Source organism: Dasypus novemcinctus, chromosome 22 (assembly GCF_030445035.2).
Source record: "Dasypus novemcinctus isolate mDasNov1 chromosome 22, mDasNov1.1.hap2, whole genome shotgun sequence".
Classification (NCBI taxonomy): domain Eukaryota; kingdom Metazoa; phylum Chordata; class Mammalia; order Cingulata; family Dasypodidae; genus Dasypus; species Dasypus novemcinctus.
The window spans coordinates 46,424,142-46,451,394 of NC_080694.1; the positions used below are offsets into that span (position 1 = coordinate 46,424,142).

Below are 27,253 nucleotides of genomic sequence, written 5' to 3' on the forward strand. Positions count from 1 at the left end.
AAGTCCTTGATAAGATTATAAAATGCTACACAATATAAGGCAGCAATAAATAGACCTATGCATCTGGTACCGGCTTCTAAGTCCATGGTTTCTTGAGGCAAATATAGAAATAGGGCTTTTTTTTTTGGTAACAGTAAAGGAGTTATATTAATGGACAAGTGGTTATTAAGTGTCAGTAGGACTTTCTACTCCCAGCATTTATCTCACTGAATTGTAACTGCTGCATTTTGCATGTAAACCTTTCCCTTTTTAGATTCTGAGCTAGGTATTTTGTGCCTGAAACCATGAGATATCCAGTAAATATTTGCTAAGTGAATAACCCAGGGCAAGAGGGGTCTTTTATACATGGAAATCTACATGAAACAGAAAGTGGGATGGAGATCAGATGTACCTATAAGAATTCCACATCCAAAACTGGCCAGGGGGGAAGTACCTCACGTTTGTTCAACCAGACATGTTACATCTGTTATTTTCACTTAATCCTTCCAACAAACCTGTGAGTACCATCTCCACATTACAGTCAGGAAACAGAATCTCACGTTTCAAGTGACATTCACAAGGTTTTTTATATATATATATATTTTTATATATATACACACACACACACACACACACACTAGCGAATGGAGGAGTTGGGAGTCAAATCCAGTTTTTTTGTTTTTTTTCTTACTTTAAAGAAATACTACTTACATATGTTTTAATATCGTTTTTTTTTTAAAGATTAATTTATTTATTTACCCCCCCCACCTTGCGGCTTGCTTGCTGTCTGCTCTCTGTGTCCATTCGCTGCGTGTTCTTCTGTGTCTGCTTGTCTCCCTTTGTTGCGTCATCTTGCTGTGCCAGCTCTCCACACAGCACAGGCCGTCAGCCCTCTGCACAGCGCAGGCCGTCAGCTCTCCGTGGGCGAGCCTGCCTTCACAAGGAAGCCCCGGGATGTGAACCCAGGGCCTCCCATATGGTAGACGGGAGCCCAGTCAATTGAGCCACAGCCGCTTCCCTTTAATATTGTTTTTATAGCAATTTACTTTTCCTAGAAGTAATTTACAGTATTCGTTAGCATTTATAGGCTGCTTCTTATGTGCCAGATCCTAAGAAGAAAATTTAGCAGGTTTAATAAACACTGAGGAGTGAGAATGAATGAGTGTCACTAGTGCTTGATTTGTAGGATGTAAATGCTCTGTTTTCACTTGATTTACGACTAACACCCTGATACACATGGAAAGGCTGCTCCAAATTATGGAAGCTGTAATGCTGGAGCAGGAAGGTCTTTAGCCATCAAGCCCAGAGTCCTAATTATTCCAATGAAAAAAGTTATGACCCAGACAGACTAAGTGATTTGCCAAGTGATTTGCCCAAGATAGCAGAACCTGGTCACTGGAGAGCTCATTTAGCCAAAACTTATATTGTGGACCAATTTGGGGATTTTCCGTTACATGTTAAAACAACGTATTCATCCGATCTTATAGTGCTGTCGTGTTGCCACTGTGTTCCTTTAGAAAATAACCATGAAAGTTGCAGTAGCTCACTTGGTTCCTGGTAGTCCAACCAGGAGATGTAGCAGAGCTGTCTGTTTCATACACTCTTGTCTGAATTTATCAAATCTTTTTTTTCTTAAAAGATTTTATTTATTTATTTACTACTTTCTCTCCCCTCATTGTTTGCGTTCTCAATTTACTCTCTATGTCCGTTCGTTGTGTGCTCTGTCTGCTCAGCTTCTTTTTTAGGATGCCCTGGGAACCAAACCCAGTACCTCCCATGTGGAAGAGAGGCACACAATCACATGAGCCACATCTATTCCCTGATTGTTGTGTCTCTTGTTGTGTCTCCTTGTTGTGTCAGCTTGTTGCATCAGTTCTCTGTCTTGTTTGTATTCTTTTTTTTTTTTTCTTCCCTATCTGGTTGTGTCATTGTCTTTTTGGTGCATCAATTTGTTGTGCGGGGGCCTGTGCCTCCCCGCACTATGTGGGGGTCTGCGCCTCTCTGTGCAGGTCTGGGACGCCTTTTTTCTTTTTACCAGGAGGTCCCAGCACTTGAACCCAGGTCCTCCATATGGTAAACGGGTAAAGCTGCTTCCGTGCTCTCATGCTTTAGGAGGCACTGAGAACTGAACCCAGGACCTCCCGTGTGGGAGGTGGGCACCCAACTGCTTAAACCACATCCGCTCTCCTCACCAAATCTCTTTTAAGAACCAGGAACTGAACCCAGGACCTTCCATGGAGGAGGGAGGCACCCAATCACTTGAGGGACACCTGCTCCCTGCTTGTTGTATGTCCTTGTTGTGTCAGCTCATTGCGTCAACTCACTGTCTTGCCTGCCTCTTTAAGAGGCACCGTGAACCAAACCCAGTACCTCCCATGTGGGAGGGGGGCACCCAAGTGCTTGAGCCACATCTGCTCCCCTCACCAAATCTCTTTTAAGTTACCCACCACAACATAGTTTAGGCAAATATAAATATACAATGACAACAACAACAACAAAATAACTTAGGTAAAACAAACAAAAATCTCTTAAAATTTTCTTGCCTAACAGCGGTCACTGCGGTGTCTTAAAATTTTCAAACATCAAAGTACACCACGTCTCTTCCTTAGGCCAGAACCTCTTGACTGATGTTGTTTAGGCTGTTACGCAGTTTTGTTTTGTTTTTCCCTGTTGTCTATTTCCCCCATGTGGGTATTTCCTCTCCTTTTAGCCTCCCTTTAGTTCTGGCTATTCTGGGGGACCCCTTCGTGTGGAGCCACGCGTGGCCCTTTGTTCCCTTTATCGCGAGTTACCGGCTAAGAGGTAGAACAAAGGGGTTGGCACTGCACTGGATATGCGTGTGGGCGATGGTTGGAGACCAGGGAAGAGCAAATCGACAGGAGAGCAGGGGAGGGGGGCGTTTGGGCTGGTCAGAGCAAGTGATCGCCCAGGGGTAGAGGCAGCCGCGGTGTGCAGGCAGGATGGCGTGCACTTTCATGGCACCAGCGGGCATCTCTGGGTTATAAGATGGGCAGCTCGGGGCCACGTGGGTAAAGGACATCCGTTCCTTAGGGAGAAGTCAGGATAGATTAACCATACCCTGAAAGAGCATTACGGGTGGGAGGGAGGCGCACAGGCCGGGCTGCCCCTTCTCTGCGTTCCCACGGCCCGTCTGACCCCTTCCCTGGCTGCTTTACGGGCACCTCTTGCATAGCCGGGTTAGTTACGGGTGTGCTCCACCTCTAGACTGAGCATTCCTCGAAGGGCAGTCGTTGCCAGCACCTCGCCCAGGGCCCGTGATAGTACCTGTTCAGTCGATATTTGGCTAATGGAGGCGCACACGTGGTAGATGGGCAAGGAGAGAAACCAGGCATCCGTGAACATACATATTGGAAAGCAGGGACAGAAAGCCCTGCTGAGGGACTTAATTTTTATCTTTTTATTATGGAAAAATGTAAACCTATTCAAAATAGAGAAAATGGCATCACGAACTCCCTTTTACTAGACACCCAGCTTCAACAAAGACCAACAAATGACCAGTTGCCCTTCCCCTATTATTTCATCTGTAAATACACCAATATGTCTTTAAAACAATAAGGAGACTTGCCTTAAAATAAATGTAACCAGAAAGCCATTATCAATCCAGAAAACAGCATAGTCTTTGCTCTCATCAAATACGTAATCAGCGTCTTGTACATTTTTTTTTTCAGTTGTTGTGTTAGAATCAGAACCCAAATGAGGCCTACATGGGTATTTAGTTGGTAAGTCTTAGTCCTCTTTCTAATCCATAGGTTCAATCTTCTTTATTTTTCTCCCTTTGTAATTTATTTATTGAATAAACCTGTAGAATTTTCCATAGTCTGAATTTTTACTAATTGTATTCCTGTGGTGTAGTTTAATTTGTTTTTCCGTCCCCTATATTTCTTATAGACTGGTAGTTAAAAACCTGAGGTTTGATCACATTTTCAGGTTTTTGGCAAGAAGACTTCCCAGGCAGTGGTATGTACTTCTGTTGCATCGCATTAGGAGGCACATAACCTCTTGTTTCTTTTTTTTGCCATGTTAAGATTAATTATTAAATACAGGTGCTATCAGCCCAATTCATCCATTAAAAATTCCCCATCAGCTTTTTACCTAGTGGTTGATAATTATTGTCCAGATCAATCCAGGGAGTAAATATAAGTATTTTCAGCTGTATGGACCACATGGTTTCTCTCACCATAGCCTTAGGCAATATGTGAATGAACGGGCAAGGCCGTGTTCCAACAAAACTTTATTTAGGGGGAAACGGACTTTGGCCCAGTGGTTAGGGCGTCCGTCTACCATATGGGAGGTCCGCGGTTCAAGCCCCGGGCCTCCTTGACCCGTGTGGAGCTGGCCCATGCGCAGCGCTGATGCGCGCAAGGAGTGCCGTGCTACACAGGGGTGTCCCCCGCGTAGGGGAGCCCCACGCGCAAGGAGTGCACCCAGAAGGAGAGCCGCCCAGCGCGAAGGAGGGAGCAGCCTGCCGAGGAATGGCGCCGCCCACACTTCCCGTGCCGCTGACGACAACAGAAGCGGACAAAGAAACAAGACGCAGCAAAAAGACACAGAAAACAGACAACCGGGGGAGGGGAGGGGAATTAAATAAATAAAAATAAATCTTTAAAAAAAAAAAAAAAAAAAAAAAAAACAAAAAAAACTTTATTTAGGAACCAAGGTTGGGAGGGCTCAGATTTGCCAGCGCCTAGATGAATTAATGTCAATAGGGATTACAAAATAATGATACAATGATTCTCTCGTTCTTTCTTAGTTTATTAATCAAAATGCTGTCTATAAAGAAGAATTTCACCTCATCAGTTACATGTTATCGTTTTATGTTTCCATGGTATATTTGTCACAGCTCAGGAACCAACACTGATACATCACTATGAACCAAACTTTACACTTAGTTTGGCTTTCACCCCTCTTCCCTGATGTGCTCTTTGCAGTCTCCCACCCAGGCACCTCATTACGTTTAGTCGTCACTGCTCTTTAGCTTCCTCTGGTGGATGACAGTTTCCTAGACAGTCCCTGCCTGTGACGGTCCTGGCAGCTTTGAGGAGTACTGCTCAGGTGTTTTGTGGAATGTCCTCCATTTAGGGTTGTCTGGTGTGTTTTTCATTCTCAGCCTGGGGTTATGGTTTTTAGAGGAAGAGCGGTGGGCGATGTGCTTTTCTCGCCTCATCCTAACAGGGCCACATGCTGGACCTCGGTTTTCTGTTTTATAAATGGCAGGAATGAACTGGATGAAGGTGTTTTCCATTTCTGAAAGTCTTTGTCAGCGGAGAAGTTAAATATCTTGATTCAGTGAAATACTGTGTGGCCAACACTGTGCAGCAAAATGAATAAGAATGTTTCCCTTAAAATAGAAAATCACAAATACCTTTAAGGCAAAGTCAACGGAAATTCTTTGACTTATTTTTCTTCCCCTTGGGAGGGCAGCATGTTTTGCATTCAGTAATAATGGCGTGCATTCAGCAACAATCTTATGGGTGACCAATTTGGAGAGAGAATAATTCCAGAATGGAGCCGCGGGGCCTCTGGCATCTGTGCCCCCGACTTCTCTGTGCACCCACCCTTCCAGCGAGGCCTTTCTGGAAGCTCTCTCTCTCTTATCTCTCTTGTGCTTGCTGTGTTCTGCTGTCCAGTGATCAGGGAGTGACAGAACTCTTCTTCACGCCTCTGGGGACTCGGAGGCTTCAGTGTCGCCTCATTGCTGTACTTGTCCTTACTTTTCTTCTGCTCTTTGGTCCTCTCTTCTCTTCTTCCCATATCACCTTTCTCTCACTCAGTGTATCACTGCCTCCCCTCCCCACCAAAACCCATTGCAGCCTTTCGGGTTCAGCCGGCCGGGTATCTTCTCCCAGAGTGCCAAACTCGATCTGCATTGCTGGGCTCAGCTAGATCCTTCACCCTGGTCACACGAAATCAAATGTGATCCACCCAAAAGGAGACAGAAGCACATGCAGGTAAGTCTGCCTCATGTTGGACTTAATCAGAACAGTAGGTGTGCTTGCCTTTATGGAGAGAGTATAGGGCTGACTCGTAAGGGAATGTTTTTCTTCTGTCACTTGAATCACATTTTAATTACGAGGCATGTTAGCTTTAAAAATGAAACAATTGGCGGCATTTACAAAAATAATTAGCCCTTCCAGTCACTGAAATAAACACTTACTGAATGTTATAGGCGGGGGACCCATATACATTATTGTCCGAATCACTTCCCTTTTGTGAGGAAAAGGCCTCTATCAATAATTAAGCCAGGGCAATGGGTATAAACTGAGGCTGAGCTGGGCAAAGTGGGGTGGATGGCCCCTTAATTACAGACAAAGCATGTCTAGACTCAGGGAGGTAGAGAAAAACATCTTCTCAATTTGTTTTGTATTTAGTTGGTGTTATGTCAGAATTTCTTGAAGGAGTATATCCTACTCTTTGGACTCAGATGGCCACGGTTCAAAACTTAACCAAGTCTACCCCTTACAGCTCTGTGGCATCAGACAGGTTGCTTAGTCTTCCCCCACCCCAGTGCCTTCGTTTATCAAATGGACCCAATAATAGCGCCAGGTTCCTGGACTGGTCTCAGAGTTTGGTCTTCAGCTGAGTGCCCTGTGATTATGATCACTCAGTACAAGTTAGCTGTCGCTGCTTTGTACTGCCTTCCCTCGCCTTTCCTTTTTTCTCTTCCCTCCTGAATTTTCTCCATTTCTCAGTCACCATCTACAGTTGTCAGAACTAAGTGGGGAGAAATCTTGGTCTACAGTCCAGGACCACAGGAAACGTCTCATTTCTTGATTTCCGTAGTTGCCGACTGCCCCGGCCTCTTTCCCTGGGTCCCTGTCCCCTTCCTGGTCTGTGCCTTCACTTTGGGGCAATCCCTCTGCACAGATTGTGTGACAGCTGTTAATGCCGGGGGCGGCCGAGCCCCACTGCACCACCCTCTTTCGGGTGACTGCATTGCAGCTCTCTTGCCGCGCTTGGCACCCGGGAACCTCGGTGGGTGGGGGCACCCAGCCTCCCTGGGGCACCAGGCAGCCGTTGCCATGCTGTCCTCTCCCCTGCCCAGATGCTGCCGGGAGCAGCGTGCAAGGCCTCTTTCCTCTGTCCAGCCTGGGGTCTCCTTCGCCCCCAACCCTGGTTTTCGCAGGGCATTGACTTTTTGGGGGGGCCCTGCTGCAATTCTCCATTGAGCAGAAGAGCCGGCGAGAAATAATTGAGCGAGAAATAATAGAGAGCTCAAGGAAAAATATTTTGCCCCCATCCTAGGTTCTCTTAGACTTGGACTCCCTGGATGCAGCCCCGATGGCTGGGGTCTGCATGAAGGACAGACATGGGGCACAAAGGACAGACGTTTGTCCCTCTCGGGGCCGGCCTCCTTGCTCCGTGCAGGATGGTTTCCATTTCTCCCCTGTGAAAGGAATCAGTGCAACTTTAAAATCCATGATATTATTTTCTCAGTTTTGTTAGTAGTAAGAAAAACATTTGATGTTTTTCGCATTTGGAGCTTCACGACTCTTTCCCCTCAGTTTTTTTTTTTTCCTTACTTTTATTTATTTATTTTTATTATTATTTTTTTATTGACTTTGTAATAATATTACATTAAAAAATATATATATATGAGGTCCCATTCAACCCCCCCACCCCCACCCCACCTCTCCCCCCCCCCCAGCAACACTCATTCCCATCATCATGACACATCCATTGCATTTGGTAACTACATCTTTGGGCATCTCTGCACCTCATGGTCAATGGTCCACATCATGGCCCATACTCTCCCTCATTCCATCCAGTGGGCCCTGGGAGGATTTACAATGTCCGGTGATTGCCCCTGAAGCACCATCCAGGGCAGCTCCATGTCCCCAAGACGCCTCCACCTCTCATCTCTTCCTGCCTTTCCCCATACCCATCAGCCACCATGTCCACTTTTCCCAATCCAATGCCACCTTTTCTATGTGGACATTGGATTGGTTGTGTCCATTGCACCTCTATGTCAAGAGGAGGCTCAGATTCCACATGGATGCTGGATGCAATCCTCCCACTTTCAGTTGTAATCACTCTAGGCTCCATGGTGTGGTGGTTGTCCTTCTTCAACTCCATCTTAGCTGAGTGTGGTGAGTCCAATGAATCAGATTATAGGTGCTGGAGTCTGTTGAGGCTCAGGACCTGGCTATCACATTGTCAGTCCAGAGATTCAAATCCCCTAAATATATCTTAAACCCCAACACTAACTGCACCTCCAGCACATTAGCATGAAAGTCTTATGAAGAGAGATCCCATCTGAGTCCAGATTCATCACACGTAAACACCATTTCCAAAGAGGGGCCATCTGACCTGGTAGTTAACCCCATCGGCCATGACCATAACTCCCATGGGTCTCTTTAGCCCTCAAAGGAACCAATACCTGGGGGTTGTATCTGCTTTATCTGTCTCTCAGACTCTGCTCAGTTGTGCATAAGGGCAATCCTTCTGACAGTCTCCAGACTCTTTTTTAGAGACTCGTAGCCATATAGACTCATTTCTCCTCTCCATTTCCCCCTTACATTAGGTCAAACAGCATTTTAAAGTCATGTTATTTTATGTAGACAGGGATATTCTGCTGATCCGCATTGAACCTTCCATATAAGGTCATTTTCCAGTTGCATCATCAGTTGGTAGTTGATAGTGGTCCCTCGGTGCCAGGGAGGCTCATCCCCAGGTGTCATGTCCCACGCTGGGGGGAAGGCATTGCATTTACATGCTGAGTTTGGCTTCGAGACTGGCCACATTTGAGTAACATGAAGGCTGACAGGAGGAAATTCCCAGGCACAATGCTGCTCTAGGCCTTGTTCTTATTTTAGGCTTATCAGCTCACAAGCAGAGTCATTAGCGTCAGGGGCTCACTGTTGAACCCTCACTCCCTCCCGGTCCCTGCCGCTGCACCTGGGAGACTGTTGCTGCTCCCCTAGGGACCACGACAGAACACCACTGGCCAGGAACCCAGTACCCCCCTGCTGTGGTTTTTAATTGTTGCCACTATGAGTATATCCAAACATTACCATGCACCCTGGACATATGTTCTGTACAGCTCCCTGTCAGCCATATATCACCTGTCAATGGTATCCTATACCAGTATCCCTCCATTGCCATTGTTGAACCACTCTGTGATCCAGAACTCCCTGAAATTTGAAGCCCAATATAATGTCACGGTCCCTTACTAGGAAATGGCATATAGCGATGGGTTTAAAGGTTAGATAAAGAATACGTGTTGACTTGGAAAAAATTCTACATCCTATCTTTTTTTTTTTTTTTCCCCCCTAATTATTGAGCTTCTCTTCACAGGAGCCCTAGACCACAGCAATGCATATATATAATATACAGCACTCCCATACATCCAACACAAAACCTTTTCCCTTCCACATCGATACTCTTACACCCTATTCACATCATATTTACTTAACGTGATGTACAGAGTCTGAGACAATAGCTTTCTAACAAGGTGACATCTGTGCTTACATTGTGGTGCATACTTTAGGATACACAGTTCTTTACATTCTTAGTTATCCTATGTTTTACATTATGGTTTACATTATCAGTCTGTCATCTCCTATATGTTATGGCGTAATATTACATGTTTTATATCCATCCTTGTGTACTCTCACGAAACTCCTCTCTTACCCCCCATTTACCTTGGTTCCACACATTTAACGTCCATTTTCCCTTCCACCTTGGTGCCCACAGTGACAGCCAACCTCCGTTTCCCGAGGAGCCACTTCCAGAGATAGATGGAATGGTGTTCAGGGCCTAACTTGCTCAACTGCCCCAATGCCCTGGGAGCCACCCTTTCTCTCGAGGGATACAGTTCCCTCTGTTTGATGGCATTAGTCCTCCCCAGGATGTGGGTCCACCCCCACTCTCACTACTTGGGTTTCTACCCCATGGTGTCACCCACTCTGGCAGAATGAGCGTTTAGACATTCCCCAGGAGCCCGTCCTGCATCAGACCCTCCCCTCCGAGTATTCTAAACAGGTAACCCTCTTTATTATATTTTGATATGATTTTCTCGGCATTTTACTCTCCACCAACACCTGACCCTCTCCTGTGTTAGTATGCTACCCCTCCCTCCCCCCACTTTTGGGCAATGTTACCCATCCGCCCCTCCCCAGCCACCCTCAAACCCGCAAAGCCCCAACCAGAGGCAACCCCTTACCCCCTTTTATCTCTTCTTTGTGTTCATACTTACCACCATCTCGTCATCCCCTCAGTTTTACACAGTTTTTATGTATGTGATTGATTTTATCGTGACTGGATTCCTTTTGTTGAGCAAAACTGATGTTTACATTTTCACGCTGCAGTAGTACTTAGCAGATCATCTGAAGTTTGACTTAAGACCCTTTGGTTTTTTCACTAGTGCCAAGCAGAATAAAATAGTGACAAGTTGCCCAAATTTAACATTGATGTATATATATCAAAATGCTCTCTCTTGGTTTGTCGCCCACATTTCACTTACATCAGCTGAGCATTCCAGTGTTCCTGTTTGTTTTTTTCTTTGTTAGTTTTGCTGTCCTAATTCGTCATCTGCATTTTCCTCTGCCTGTGCCAAACTCTCACCCATGTAGTCTTCTTCCACCTGGATGCTTGCGGTTACGTGTCCTTTTTTAGCTCTTTGAATTACTGGCCTATGGGCTGCTTTTGACCCTCTTGACTCATTGTCACCCGATCTCTCCTTGGATTTAGGGACAACTCCCCCCCACATCTTCCTGAATAACTTTTCTCTTTTGCCCCCAGCCCATAAGCTGTATTCCCTAAGTCTTGTTTTATATCCTCAGCATTTCTCACTCGGGTTCTCTATGCTTACTTCCTTGGAAAGCGCAAAGTTTCCCAATCTTATTTTCATGATTTCGGCATTTACCCACATGCAGATGACTTTTAGAATTCCTATCGCTAATTCTCAGCACTGGTGTTTTCCTATTTCTCTGTTTTCCATCAAGCATAAGATGTTTGACCTCGGACTTTTGTTTTTTACAAGTGAAAACAAAATTCAAGAGAAGAAGGTCATCATTTTCTTGAGGTATTTTATAATGTATTCCTGTCGTCATGAAGCCCTGGTTGCCTTTTTGATCAATGGAAAAATTTTGCAAATGGGTTTCACGCCTTCTTGAAGTTGTCTCCCAACAGCGGTATATTTTCAGAGGCACCAGCAACTAAGCTTTTTTTTTTTTTCTTCAGTCATACAAAGGGTAAGACCATTTTTCATAAAATTTAAGCTTCTCCAAACTCATCATTTTCTCAGCTGATGAGAAAGAAAGCATTGCTCTTCTGAGTTTACCTTTTGGGAATATTTGTGCTTACCATGTTTGTCCCAGAGCAAAATCGTTTAAGCTTAATACATGATAACATAAAACCATCTTCCCTAACAGTGTTCTTCTTTTCTTATTCAAATATCAAATATTCAAATATTCATATATTCAAATTTTTACTTCATTAACGAAACATTACTGATTTTACTTAATCCTAAAGTTTTTTTTCTCCTTATCTTTATCCTAATCTTCATTAGGGAATTGAGTATATGCCGGTCAATAAGATCACGTTATGTAACTGTGTGACACATCCATTAAGATTGACTGTGAAAGGCCTGTTGAGAAAAGCCACCCAGGGCAGATAAATTCAATAACATTTAATTTACAGTTCTTCTTATCCTTGCCAAAATTGGATTAGTTGTATATAAATGTGGTGGAATTTGGAAAGCATTTTTTTTTCTTTAAAAATATTTTGCCTAATATTAATTGACACATTTCATTAATTGGATTGGTAACTTTTTGCTGAGTCAGAGTAAAGTTAGACCTTGGAAGGTATAAGTATACCCCATTTCAGGATAGGCTGTAGCCATTTTTATAATGCGGTAGAAGAGATGATATACTTGTTAGAGTATGGGAAGTGAGCAAACACTTCACTGAGTGATGAAAAGGAAATGTATTTTGGATTGTGATTCTGTTTTTGTTTTAGAATCATTTATATGATCTCTCTAGCTTTGGCTGTGTTATTTACAATTTTGAGAAAGCCGTGAGTGTTGAGATGTAGTAGTGGTAACTATTTTGCTTAGCATATAAAGAAATACCTAGAGAAATTTTAAAGGCATTAGGGAAAAAACATACCTCTTCAGGCTCATGTCTGGCCACTTAAAGAGAAACAATCCTATGGGAATTTTATTCTATGAATTTTATTAATGGGTGTCTTTGATTAGCCTAAACCTGATGTTGCTTGTGGGCCAAAATTTATCAAAATTGGGAATTTTAAATGATGAAGATAAAGGATGTAATTCATTCATTTATTCAGCATATACATATCATATTTTATAACTAAAAGATTTCTTGGAAAGTCCATCTTATACAGTATTACTTTATGGAAATTGTAGGGTATTAGATTTATAATTTTAAAACTAAGTTATGAAAGATATAGCATTCAGGAAGCTTTATCAAGACAAAGCGCTGACTTCACCTGCCGTCTGTGGAGGTGGGAGAACTCTTGGAGGGGATCCAGGGTTCTCATTTCTTTGGCAGGTGTCTACTCCTGTCTGCCCTGTGCTAATTAGGCTAGGTGCCTGGGAGACAGGGCTAAAGAGCATGCCAATGGCTCTTGCATTCTTAGAGTTTACATTCTGGCTTTGGAAAGTGACATGAACAAATACATTAGTTAAATTGGGCTTGTGAAAGTTTGTTGAATGAAGTAAACAGGGTGCTGTAATAGAAAATAAAGGGCAAGGGGTTTTGAAAATATGGTCATGAGGGAGGGTCTCCCTGAAGGCATCAGATTGAAGTTGAAGTTAGAATATGAAGGGAGGAGCTTGGGGCCGAATATTTCATGTTGAGGAAACAGCCTGGAGCTGGACAGGGTTTGGTCTGTTCACAGAATAAAAAGACCAGTGTGGCAGGAAAGCAACATGGAGAGTGACTCACGAGGGATTTGGAGGAGAGGCAGGGCCCAGATGGCACAGCGCCTTGCCGTACGCAACTTGGATTTTAATCTCTCTATAATGAAAAGCTTTGGGAGAGTTTTGAGCAGAAGACAGAAATACTCCAGTTGACATGGTTAGAAGTTCACTCTTGGGTGTTGCAAAGAAAATAGTAGTGGGGCAAGATCAGAAGCAGGACGATCAATGGGCAGGTGTTTTTATAATGGGCAAGGTTAAAGGTTGTGTTAGGAAGTTGGTGATGGATATGGAATGAACTTGGGAGATTAGAGACATATTTCGAAGTTAGAATAGGCAGGAATTGCCCATGAGATATTGTGTAAACTCAAGGAGGACTCCCAGTTTTCAGCCTGAAGAAACTGAGAAAGTGGTGGGGCCATTTATTATGATGCAGAAAACTATAGAAGAAACAAGTTGGGTAGGGATGGGAGGCAAGGATTAAGACTTAAGTCTTTTTTTTTTTTAAGATTTATTTTTTATTTATTTCTCACCGCCCCCCCCCAGTTGTCTGCTCTCTGTGTCCATTCGCTGTGTGTTCTTCTGTGACCACTTCTATCCTAATCAGCGGCACCGGGAATCTATGTTTCTTTTTGTTGGGTCATCTTGCTGTGTCAGCTCTCCATCTGTGCGGCGCCATTCTTGGGCAGGGTGAACTTTCGTACTGGGTGGCTCTCCTTACGGGGCGCACTCCTTGCGTGTGGGGCTCCCCTACGCGGGGGATACCCCTGTGTGGCAGGGCACTCCTTGCGCGCATCAGCACTGTGCATGGGCCAGCCCCACATGGGTCAAGGAGGCCCGGGGTTTGAACCGCGGACCTCCCATGTGGTAGACAGACGCCCTAACCACTGGGCCAAGTCCACTTCCTAAGACTTAAGTCTTGGGCATGCTAAATCCGAAAGGTTTTTAAGATTTCAAGTAGAGATGCCAAGTAGGCGACTGGGGCTAAAGGATGAATATGGGCTGTGGTCACAAAACTGGGGAGAGTCATCATCGGGTGCTTTTTAAAGCTCTCGGAGTAGATGAGACCGTCCAAGGGAAAGAGTGCGAGGAGAGAAGGAACCATGTCTGAGACCAGGTGGAAGGAGAACTGGGAGAGTGTGACATCTGGAAGCTGTAAGAAGAGCCCGTGTCCGGATGCGGGGCGTGGCCACTGGGGAGGAGGCTCTTGGGAGCAGAAGCAAGGTGAGGGCAGGAAAGGACCACGTCCCTGGCAGGCAGCCTCTCCCTTCAGGAACCTTGTCTTTTTAAAAATTTTTTTATTTTTATTGATTTTGTAAAAATATTACATTAAAAAAACAATATGAGGTCCCATTCAACCCCACCACCCCCACCCCACTACTCCCTCCCCAGCAACACTCATTCCCATCATCATGATACATCCATTGCATTTGGTAAGTACATCTCTGGGCATCTCTGCACCTCATGGTCAGTGGTCCACATCATGGTCCATACTCTCCCACATTCCATCCAGTGGGCCCTGGGAGGATTTACAATGTCTGGTGATTGCCCCTGCAGCACCATCCAGGGCAGCTCCAAGTCCCTAAGACGCCTCCACATCTCCTCTCTTCCTGTCATTCCCCATACCCATATCAGCCACCATGTCCACTTAGGAACCTTGTCTTAGCTGTGGTTGCACCTCTAGCATCCAGCACGTAGCCTGGCAAGAGAGCGAGCGCTAAGTAAATGTTTACTGAATTAAGAAAGAAAAGAAAGAGTATTCCAAGAGGGCCACCTTGTGAGTCCAACAAGAATTAAAATCCAGCTGCTGCTCTTTTTGGAGTGAGTTCTGCCGCAGGTGCAGATGACTTCCCTATCACTCCCTAGTATATTGATAAAGGACAGTGATTTTCAGACATGGCTTCAGGTATGGAATATTTGTACTTTTTTGGCCAGTAAGTCTGCTGCCTCTGATTCCTAAAAGAAAATTGATTATATTGGTTTGAAAGAGGAGAAAGGATTTGAGTGGGTGTGATGGATTCATTTAATGAAATAGGCATCAAAATAATTAATCTTACTTCTACCTCAGTTTGAAATCATAGAAATGTTTTAAAAGGCCCATGTTAGTCGTTAGACATTTAATTTTTTCTTGATATCATTAGAGAGTTTTATGAAACTTCAACCAAGGGAAATTACGGAGGAAGGAATTAATAAGAAAGAGATTAATCTAATGGGAGAAGACGCAGTCACTTTTAATAATGTAATTTGCAGGCTGTCTTACTGTTAGCCCATGACCTTAAATTCTATCTTCCAAGTAAAGAGTAGGGTACTAAGCAAACAATCTAAACTTGTAAGACTTAATTATCTCTTAGTGTCTCATATAGATAGTAATAAGCAAGAAAATAATGAAATTTCCCTTTCAACCTATCAGGTAATGGAGATTATTACGATATTGCCAAACTGGTAGATAATGCTCCACTTGCTCCACTTCGTGTCTGCTCTAGCTGTAAGACCACAAATCTGTGTACTTTCTGATATGGTTCTCAATGCATATATTCTTCTGTCTACTACCAGTTTAGAATGTTCAAGTACTTTAAAGTATCGATGGATACATTATTTCTACCTTGGAAATAGTATCCCTCTAGAGCTTGTTGGGGCAAAGTATTTATACCCAAATGCTTTCATTTAATCTTGACAACTTGTGAGGTGCGTGTTATCCCTCTTCATTTTAGATCACATATATACACAAAATGTCAGAGCTGGGTCCCAATTCTAGGACTTCTGGCTCCAGACCTTGTGTGCTTCCCGTTTCACCAGTTGTCATTTAGCAGGGGCTCAGAGTCCACAGGAAGGCAGACGAGGAAGGCTATACGTAGGTTGAGAGTGCCTGTGGTTTTTTCTGTCGTTGCTGGTTTTTCATTGGTTTAGAATCACTGGATACAATGCATCATAAATAGAAGCCTCTTGTCCAAAATTAATAGCCTGGATTTCTGGATCATTAACTTGGCTGTATCCTAATAAATTAATTTACAATTTCCCACCAAATTGAATTGCTTGGTCTTGGGGGAGGAGCAAAGTGTTTTAATCTTGAAGGGAGATTTTCTGGAATTGGTCCTTGCACTGCCAAGCAAATGGTAGGGGTTATTGGTGCTGCAGGTTAAATTCTTTTAGAGCCAATGGTTGATCCTTCAAGAGTGAGTGAGCATGTGGCATCTGCTGAATGCTGTTCTTTTAGGGTTTTCTAAGTTGCATCCTTCTATTAAATCAAGAAGGATATTTTGAAATGAGAAAGCAGAGCAAAATCCTCAAATGTAAGACTGTCATGGTACACAAAAATCCAAATGTATACCAAGTTCAAAGGGAGAACTCTGATAATTGGGACTGAGGCCAGCATATTTTCAGTGATTGGTAATTATTAGCAGTAATGTGAGTCTTCAGTCTCTCTCTAATTGGAAGACAACTTCTGAATCTCTAGGTGGAAAAACTGGACTTTGTTGGGGGTAGATGCCACATGTATAGTTTACACTTAGTTACCATAAATACTAAGACAATATATTAGGATCATAATGTTCTGTGAATGAGAGAGTTAGCATTAGAGACATGGCAAGGAGTGTAATTTATCGATAGCGGAGCTTAAATCCAATGTTCTGCCTTGATTGTTACAAAGAAAAATCGTGCTCTGAAAGTCAGCATCTCTCATATGTTTATTTTTTGGAGATAGAGTTATTAGTCAAAAAAATTTAAGATGCCATAAAAACTGATAATCAAGGAATGAAAACATTTAAAGATTGATGCTCCACTTTGCAAAAAAAAAAAAAAACATTAGAGACAGAAGCAAGTCTTTAGCACCGTCTCCAAGGACAGGAGCCATAGATAATTAAAGTGACAATACTTTAACCTGCATCATTTTTCTTAATAGTAAGAGAGCTATTTAAAATATGTGGTCTCATCTTGTAGAGAGCAGTGTGTTTCATGTTTATTTTCCAGGATGAGAGGAGGATCCAGGAAATGAGAGTTGAAACTTGGCAGTCGTTGCTGTGTCATAAGGGGAAAAATATAACCCATCCTCTTAATGCCAAATTAAAATGGTTGATGGACTCTGTGAGCATGAGTCAAGCTAAATGAAATCTGTGTGCGAAATACTTTGGAGAATTCCATAGGCAACTAAAATCACCCTAAAACCTGTAAAATTAATTCATGTGGGCAGTGGAGTGATACACAAGATAGAACCTTAGGCAAAAAAAAAAAAAAAAGGGTCACAGTGACAGCTCTATTTTATTTTTGAACTCTTCTTTAGTTCTGACTTATGGAATCTTGGGAAAGACGCTTAACTTCTTTGTGCATTTATGCCTCTGTTAAGTGGGAATTATATTTGCCCTTCACTATTTTAGGGGCTATGCAATTTTTCTAAAACTTTTGAGCTTCTTAGAGAGAGTCTCTTAATAACCAGAAATTATTATAATAAAAATTGATAAAAATTTTATGCATAGGAAAATATACAGAAATGATATTTTGACTGAGAATTTTTAACCAAATAAAAATCCCAAGGACTGGAGGGTTAGTTGGCTTCATGGTAGAAAAGAAGGTTTTCTAGGTGGGAATGGTAACCATTGATAAACGAGGCTAATACTTTCTTTGGACAGAGATTGGCATTGATTGGTTTGGAAATAATTGGTTGAGCATGATGTATTGGTTATTGTTGCAAAACAAATCACCTTGAGCTCAGTGGCTGAAGACAACGACCATTTTATTTGTTCATGAGTCTGCTGATCAACGTTTTCTCCTGGGCTCCTTGGCCGTTCTTGGGGTCAGTTGTTACATGGCAGCACTGACTGTTGGTTCTGCTGGAGGGTGCACGATAGCCTCCCTCACATGATCGGTGCTGGGAGCTGGCTTTTGCCTGGGAGTCCATCTTTCTCATCTTCAAGGAGAACAGCCTGGGCTTCTTCCCAGGGTAGTCCAGGGTTTCAGGAGGATGAGAGCAGAAGCCATAATGTGTCCAGAGGTCAGGGCTCAGAACTCTCGCAGAGTCACTTCATTCATTCTGCTGGTGACAGCAGTTCTCAAGGCCACCCTAGAGCTAAGGAAAACAGATTCCTTGGCCATTGGTCTGAGGAGCAGCAAAGTCACATTGTACAGGGTGTTTTGTACAGAGCTGAAATCTGGAATAGAATAATTATGTTGTGAAATGCTGGAGAAGAAAACAAATTCACCAAGCTATCTCAATTTTCAAAAGTCTGTGAGAATGCCTTTTTTTGGTTATAATAAATTTTATTTTTAAAGACGTTTTAGATTTACAGAAAAATTACACCAAAAGTATAGGGAATTCCCAAATAATACCTTCCACCCCAGTTCCCAAAGAATACCCTCTACCCCGAACACAGTTTCCCTGATTATTAGCATCTTACATTAGTATGGAGCATTTGTTATTACTGATGAACCAATACTGAAGCTTTGCTAGTAACCAAAGTCTATAGTTTGCATTATGTCTTCCATGTTGTGTGCACGGTTTTATAGGCTTTAACAGATGTATAATGTCATGTATCCATCATTACAATATCATACAGAACAGTTTCACTGCCCTAAAAAGGTCCTGTTTTCCACTTCTTCATCCCTCCCCCTCCCCTCTGAACCCCTGACAACCACTATCTTTATATTAATGTTACAGGTCCTTCTGTTAACACAAGATAATAACTACAATATCAATAAATCTACTTTTATACATGGCTACACTCCCCCCTTATATTATTAGGTCATTCCTCCATCTTGAGGGGTTTGGGATGAGTCCACTCTGATTGCTTCAGGCTGAGAGGGAACTTGGATATTATGGGGCAGAGGAAAAGAACTGTTTTGCTTGCAGTTGTAGATATGCCTTACTTTTTGGGGTGGGACTTGTCCATCATCATCATTTTGTCGGTTGTCCAGGGCAAGCCCGAAGAACTGGGGGGTAGGAGTTGGGCACAACTCTGCTGGGATTCAGCGCTTAACCGGCATATGAATATTCCAAAGATTTGAGTCTCTGAGAGATTTATTTAAAGGGTATATTGAGAATTATAGGTTCAAATTAAAGGAGCAGAAGAATCATGAGTAAGGGGATTATCAGTGAGTATAACTATGTTATATTGGGGAAATAGATGATCATATATTCCCAAATAGGGGCTGCCAATGGGGTGTTGATTTCATGAGGATATATGTGTCTTGCCTCTGGTGTCTGGATGTCCCTAGAGCTCTTGGGAGCACTGTTGTTTGATCACTTTTTTTGAGGCATTTAGTGAAATTTGCCTGAGACATGTATAAGCCTAACCTCTGGAATGACCTCATGAATGTGAAACCCACATTCTCAGATTTCAAAGAGACTTTGAAATCTCTTAGGTGTAAAAACTCTTTTTTATTTAATGTTTCCCCTTTTAGTCAAGGTCTTTTTGCAAATGCATCGCTGATTAATGCTTGGTAGTAATCCCTTGGTGCCAGGGAGGCTCATCCCCTGGAGTCATGTGGCACGTTGGGGAGAAGATAGTGAGTTCAATTGTTGAGTTTAGCTTAGAGAGAGGCCACATCTGAGTAAAAAGGAGGTTTTCAGGAGGCAACTCTTAGGCATTAATTATAATTAGGCTAAGTTTCATTTTTACAGGAATAGGGTTCATAAGTACAAGCAGTAAGATGGATGGCTTGCCATATTGGCCTGTTTTCTTTTGTTAGGCACAACTTTTATATTCCAGAGATTTTTGCCATTTAATTTGAGAAAGTAGCAAGACTTCCCAAGGATGAAAGTTTACTATTTTGTTAGCTCTTGTATGGGCTTCTATCTATTGAGAAAACATAGCTGTGACAACACGGATGCATTCATATCCCATAAGAAGTATGCTTTAGGTGCATTTTACCCCCCATATCACTCCACTGTCAACACCCTGTACTAGTAATGCACCTTGGTTATAAATCCTGAAGGAACTTCTTATGTTTGTATTATCCACAATCCTTGACCACCTCAGAATTCACTGAGTTATACAGCCGCCTGTTTTATCCTCTGGTTTCCCTTCTAACCTCATGGATGGCCCAAACCATCCCCTTTCAGCCACATTGACACTCACACCTCAGCGCCGTTAATCGCGCTCATGTTGCTGTGCCACCATTACCTCCATCCATTCCCAAACGGTTAAAATCAATGCACTCTAAGTTCTGCACAGGTTAAGCATCAGCTCACCAGTCTCTACTCCCCTTCTATCTCCTGCTAGCCTGTCTTCTAGACTCTTCCTCCATGAGTCTGCCCACTGTCCTTGGTTATGAGAATGTTTTTGAAATGGAACAACATAAAGAATTCCCATCGAATTCCTTTATTGATATAACAGGTATGTGGGAATATAATGCTCTGAATTAAAATGTAGCACTTGAAAGCTGTCATTTAAGAAAGATAGCCAAGGGAAGAGCCAAAGGATTCTGTATCTTGGGTGCCAGCTATATGGATTCTTGGAGTCAGAAAGCAGGGCACTTTGCTAAAGAATAGGAAAATAAATGTGCAGAATGGGGGGGGGGGCGGTGTTGAAAAGTACATTTCCACGTCGTTGTGAACCTAGGAACGGAATAGCCTTTACGTAACAGTCACTGAACAGGCTTAGTTCTGCCAGTGTTCTCCCAGAGTAAACGAGTGTCACAAATTCCCACGTTTCCCATCTGGGTAAATATTCTAGAAAAACGCAATACCCAGGAATTACAGCTGGCGGGGACTCGGAGAGGCAGCGACCCCCTGTGGCTTTGTGCTCCCACCCCCAGCCTCTGGTGGCCCGTCGTTACCCCGAGCACGTCCGGACAGCAGTCCTGGGCGCTGTGGATGTGGCGGGCGCGGGATGGGCTGGGCTGTCATGGAAGAGGGGCCCGATGAGCTCCAAGGCGGAGAGTGGCACCTGCGGAGGAGGGGACTCCTGGGAGAATTGAAGTGCCCACCCCGTGCCCAATCGAGCACATGCGTGGGGCCCCCAGGGGCCCAAGGAGAAGCCGAGCACTTCTCCCAGGTGGCAGATCAGGGTGTGAGGAGGCCACGCAGAAAGTCTTCTCTTCCCTGCTTTCCACCACTCATGGAACTGCTCTCACCTGGGTCCTCCAACAGGCAGACCCGCACCCCAGGAGAAGGACAGGGAGACAGTGGCAGCTGGAGACAGAAAAGAAGCTGACAAGGACGGGGAGCGCAGGCGATGGGAGTGCAGCACAGGAAGACTCCTAGAGGTGAAATGTGAGTCCTTCCCCTTAGACAAGCCCGTTAGGGAGCTGAAGGCGGGGACAGCCACTCCCCAGACTTGAAGTAGTTGTCTGGTCGACCAAGTGGAAGACTCTGAAAGCACAGAAATGAGAAGCGACGGGAATCTCAAGAGAAAACGGAGCCAGGAAATCTGGCATGGGAGTAACAGGAGAACCAGAAGGAGAAAAGGGACAGATGGAAGAGAGGCTGTCGTTAAACGTAAGAAAAAAATGTTCCGTGCTTAGAAATCAGGTCGAGTGTGTAAAGTCAAATGGCTTATCACGTTCCTGGTAGGATTTATGAGAAAGGGCACCTACGTGAGTGTTGGGAAAGTTCTTGAACTCTTAAGAACAAAGAGCAAAACCTTAGAAGCTTCCAGACAGGGAGAACAAATGATCTACAATGAAGAAGTCTTGAACTGGCAACAGATTTCTCATCTGTGACACAGGAAGCTAGAGATAGTGGGGTGACTTCTGCGGACTGTGGGGAGAAGCAGAGGTCGGAAAATCCTCACAGGGCCACGCTTCCATGTTCCTGTCAGGCAAAAGAAATGTACTGTTAGGCAAGAATTCAGAAATGGCACCACCCATTTTCAAGAAAGGAGTAGCAAACAAAAAGTAACCAGGGGAAGCAGACGTGGCTCAACTGATAGAGTGTCCGCCTACCGTATGGAGGGTACAGGGTTCGATACCCAGGGCCTCCTGACCCATGTGATGAGCTGGCCCACACGCAGTGCTGCCGCACACAACGAGTCCCATACCATGCAGGGGTGCCCCATGCACAAGGAGTGCCTCCTGCAAGGAGAGCTGCCCCATTTGAAAAAAAAAGTGCAGCCTGCTTAGGAGTGGCGCTGCATACACAGAGAGCTGACACAGCAAGATGACACAACAAAAAGAGATGCAGTTTCCTGGTGCTGCCTGATAATGCAAGTGGACACAGAAGAACACACCGTGAATGAACACAGAGAGCCGACCACAGAAGGGAAGGGGAGAGAAATAAATAACATAAATCTTAAAAAAAAAAAAAAAAGTAACCAGATAAAAAGTTAATCAGAAACACAACCTTCAAGATGAGGGAAAATAATAGAAGAAATTGTTCTAGTTTAATCAATTAACTCAAGCGAAAAGGAAAGAATAAGTTTAAATACAAACTCTGCATTAAATGTGAATGAACCTTAATTTTCCCATTAAAAAATTGATGCTGTCAGACAGTCAAAAAAGCAAAACCCAATTTATGAGAAACACTTGAAAGAAAGCCATAGAAGTTGAAAATAAAAGGTTGGACCAAGGTCCCGCTCAAATTCCAGAGATACAAAACTAGCAATGTTAGGTTTCGATAGGGTGGCATTTAAGATTAAGTTCATTAATAGCTTGATAAGATAAGAAAAGACATTATATGACGACAAAAAGGGCACAATTTATGAAGAACTTATATAAACCTGTAAATATAAAATAGCCACTAGATCTGTAAAGCACGCCTGTTGGAAGTGGAAATAAAATTATGGTGAGACACTTTAATAACCTCTCACTTGTCTCAACCTGTCTTACCTTAACCTTGGACAGACATTAAAGAGAGAGAAACTGAACTGATAAAGTTAGATTTAATAGATATGCTAGAATCTTATATTACTTGAATAGAGAATATTCTTTATTGGATTACTTTAAAAAATTGATCAGGCATTTGGCCACAATGAAGACCTCAAGAAATTGAAAGGAAAAGTGATTTTTATAGTTCTTGTTCTCTCATCATAATCTAGTAATATTAGAAATACATATGGAAAGTAAGAGGAAAACTTTACAATTTGGAAATTTTAAAATATATTCTATATAATAATCTTTATCTCAAAGGAAAAATCAGAAACCAAATTACGAACAATCCAGAAGCAATAAAAGGACTATAGAGTGAAAGCTGTACGCAGGAAATTTTGGAACCTTGAGATGTTTTCATCTAATGTTGAGCTCACATTCTCGTGGGAATTATTATAATATTTTAACATTGTTGCCCATGAATTTATTAAGACAAGCAAAGTGAAATAAATATTGGAAAAGATAAGCTGAAACTATCTCTTTTTCCTAATTATAAGATTTGTAAAACTTGAAAATCCAAGAGACTCAAGTAAATTAGAATGAACAAGAGAATTTGGTAAGATGACTGGAGCCAAAATAAATACATAAATTTAAAAGCTTTTTTTTTCTATAACAGCAATACACCTTTAGAAATTAATGGGAAAAAATTCAATTAGTGAAAAAGCCATAAAAATACTCAAGAATAAGATTACGAGAAAGGCATAAAACATGAAAAAAATGATAATGTCCTATTGAAGACTATAAAACAAGATCTGAACAAATGGAGACATACCATGTTCTTTGATAGAAAGTCGTAGTATTGATGTGCACATTTGATGCTCTTCCAATTAGAATACCAATAGGTTTTTTTTCCCTTCAATTTGATAAAGTGTTTTTAACGTTTATATGGAAAGCTAAGTGCCAGGAATAACCAAGAAAAGAATTCCCCCCACCTCCTCCTCCCCAAATCACTAGACTGTCAGGTCCATGAGGAGTGGGCTTTTGTTTGCTGTTGCACCTTCAACACCTATAACTGTGTCTGGAATGTAGCAGACATTTAGTAAATAGATGAATGAATTGATAAAAGAGACTGCCGAGAGGAGGCTTAATTTACTAGATAGAGATTATGCTAAAAAGCATGATGTTCAGGTTACTGTGGTCTAGAGGGATCAGTGGAATTAGAATAGAAAACTTGAAATAGATTCCAGATTACATAAGATTTTAATATGTGTCAAAGATTATGTATCTGTTAGTGGGAGAAGAATGGATCCTTTAGCAAATGGATATTGGCACAGCTGACTGTTTATCAGGAAGAAAATAAAATTAGAATCCTATCTTATACCATATGTAAAAGTGAAAGAAAAAATGTTAAAGCAAAACAATTCTTGCAAGAAAATAACTACATGTACAGTCTTAGGGGCAGGGTAGACCCTCTTAACCAAGTTGTAAACCCAGAAACTACAAGAGAAAAGAGAAACATGACAGTATCAGAAGTAACATTTTGTATGACAAAAGATATTAAACAAAGCCAATAAATAGTAAATTGGGGGGAATGTGTTTGCAATTCAGAGGACAAAGTGCATTTACAAATTCACTAGAAATAGCCCAACAACCCAATAGAAAAAATAAGCAAAACATATGAAGATATCATTTACAGAAGAGCACATGCCAAAGGCCAACAAATAGAGAAGATACTTGAAGAACTAGTGATAAATGTTTGATTCAGGAATTCTACTCCTGGTTCTCTTATAAAAATAAAACCACCTGCCTGTAAGCTATGCATTACTTGCACTCTCCATTGCTGTTTGTGTTGGGGAAAAAATGAGACAAATGGTTGCCCACCAAGAGAGGAATAGTCTGGTATATTAGAATACTCCAAATGTGGAATATTATGCAGTCATTAAAAAGGAATTTAGGGGCTATATAAGTAAAATTGAGAGATGTTGATGAGTCCTTATTGAGTGAGAAAAGCAAGATGTAGAAAACTAGGTATAATATATTATTTTTTAAAAAACAATGAAAAAGAGTCATGTTTATGTGTATCTTTACATCCGTAAGTATATGGAGAAAAACAAAGAAGCAGCATACTGCTTCAGGGGGAGGAGAGGTGGCCTTCAGGGTTAAGAGTGGAGGGAGGTAAAGAGAACCAAGTATAAAAGAGCGTATATATGCACACACGGAAGCCACTAGTAAACAACATGTATGCTGACTTTTGTGTATTTGTGTGTGTTAATTTTTGTGGGTGTCTGTGCATGCCTACACAAAGACATTTTGAAAAATAAAACCTTCATTTGGGCTCTGGGTTGTTCTGTTCAATTATTTATTTACAATGTTATAGAAGTAAGTAGGAACCTAGATCTACCAAAACAATAAATTAGCAAAGTCAAATACAGCGTACTGACTGCACTAGGCCCTTGGGGTTGCAATGAAAAGAAATCCAACCAGAAATCTAGCACAAGCGAAAAGGAGATTGATTGCTTTACAGGAACCTTCACACACGATTAGATCTGGAACTCAGTTTAGCTCTCATCAGACTGCCTGCCTTTTGGCTTTTTTTCTCTCTTATTCCTTTTCTTGAAGCTGTTGGCAATTCCTTGATATGTATTTTTTGGTTTTGTGACCCCTGCCTTCTCTGAACCCTGGCATGAACCCTCTTCCCCTAGTATCAAATAAAAGCAGTTCTGGGAAAGGACTTGTGCTGACCTGGTTTGGGTCCCAAGCCCACTCAGAATGAGGGTGGAGTGTGGTTGTCTAGGCCTGGGTCACATGACCACACCTTGGGGCAGAGAGGTGAGGGCCTGCGGCCAGATTCACTTAATTTGAATGAATGGGACACACTTGCCGCGAGAGGGGGTGACAATTGGGAAGGGAGCAGTGGGATCCAAAGGAGAAAGAAAGGTCTTTGTTAGACGAAAACAAAGTTTGCACCTTCAGTATTAGGGGAATTAAGTAGTAGAGTAAGTGTGAAGTCAAATAATAAATAGTATACGTTATTGAGGGCAATGAAAATAATCATTTGTCCAATAGTCCAAGAGCTCAAATTGATTGAAGACTTACAGTAGGTAATTATGAATCTATTTATATATTACTACCCCAGGTGGTTTATAAGAGGGTTAAATTGTTACGTGATCAATAAGGAATACCCACTTCATATATCTGAATATTTATGCAGTTTTCTAAAAAGCAAGACGTTTTTATATATTTCTAAGGCAATTTTAATGTGACAAATTTGTTCACCTTCCCTGCTGAGACATATCTTTAGTGGTTTTCTCATCAAGGAATACTCCAGACTTGTTAATCTTAGAGAGTCCATCCATTTTAATACTGCACCTGGATATAAAGGTGATAAGTGACCATTTCAAAATTTTTAAAAATTTTTAATTTAATTTAATTTAATTTCTCTCCCCTTCCTCCCTGTTGTCTGCTTATTGTGTCCATTCTCTGTGTGTTCTTCTCTTCCTGCTTGCATTCTTGTCAGGCGGCACGGTAATCTGTGTCTCTTTTTGTTGTATCATCTTGCTGCGTCAGCTCTCCGTGTGTGCCATTCCTGGGCAGGCTGTGCTTTTAACACGTGGGGCAGCTCTCCTTATGAGGTGCACTCCTTGCGCGTGGGGCACCCCTTCGCGGGGGACACCCCTACGTGGCACGGCACTCCTTGTGCACATCAGCACTGCATGTGGGCCAGCTCCACATGGGTCAGGAGGCCCTGGGTAACGAATCCTGGTCTGTCCATATGGTAGGCAGACGCTCTATCCGTTGAGCCACAACCGCTTCCCCCATTTCAATTTTAGGAAAAAAAAATTAGTGGACTTCTTAGATCATTTAGGAAAAGAATTATAAGTTGATCCAAAATATCCATGGACAGAAAAATCTGGCCTATAAAAATAGCTAAAGTATTTAGCCACAGATTTTTTCTTTTTGTTTACTTTGTTAATGGGAATGAAGTGCAGAAGAGTGTACTAGTGCAGAAAAGTGTACTGTGTGATGGTATAACTCTAAGGGACGACTTCGAACAACCATGCAGGTCAAGAAATAGAGCATCGCTATGTTGCTAGCGCCACAGAAGCCACCTCCTGCCTTCCCCAGCCATGGCTCACTCCTCCTCCTCAAAGATGTCTAGGACCCTGACTTTTATGTTGATCTCCACCTTTTCTATGTAGTTTTATCACCTGAGTGTGCATCCCTAAGCACTCTAGCTTAGTTTTGCCTGTTTTTTTGAACTTTCTGTAGGTGGAATCAGACAGCTTGTGCTCTTTGGGGTCTGGCTTGTTTCACTGAATGTCAGGTTTGTGGTCCACAGCTTTGTCTTTTTTTAAGCCACCAAGTTTGTGTAATAGGACTTACAGCAGTAATAGGAAACTCGGTATAATCATTTTTATAAAATTCTGAAATAACTTGTTTCCAATACAGTAGAAAATTGCAAGGACAGTGCCAAAATTAGCTCCCCGCCTCCCCGAACCATTTGAGAGTAGTTGCCAAATGACACCCCTAACTACTCTCGGGTGTTTTTCCTACGAAGAGGACATTGGCACTTTTGAAGATTTCAGGCCAGGTAGCTCATAAAATATTCCTCCGTTTGGGTCCAGTGTTTCCGCGTGA

The 27,253-nt window shown here is 42.5% G+C and overlaps 1 protein-coding gene across 6 annotated transcripts in view; it reads left to right on the forward strand.

Moving 5' to 3' along the window:
* RNF182 (ring finger protein 182) overlaps positions 1–27,253 on the forward strand; it is a 68,513-nt gene that overhangs the window by 32,658 nt on the left and 8,602 nt on the right. Inside the window, exon 1 of one of the 6 annotated variants that reach the window (XM_058285249.1) lies at positions 20,092–20,205. The exons of 4 other annotated variants lie outside the window; for them this stretch is intronic. The gene's annotated coding sequence lies outside the window, so the exon portion shown is untranslated. Of the gene's footprint in view, positions 1–20,091; positions 20,206–20,960; positions 21,084–27,253 lie in introns of those variants that run through there. One more of the 6 variants, XM_058285250.1, reaches the window with a different exon arrangement.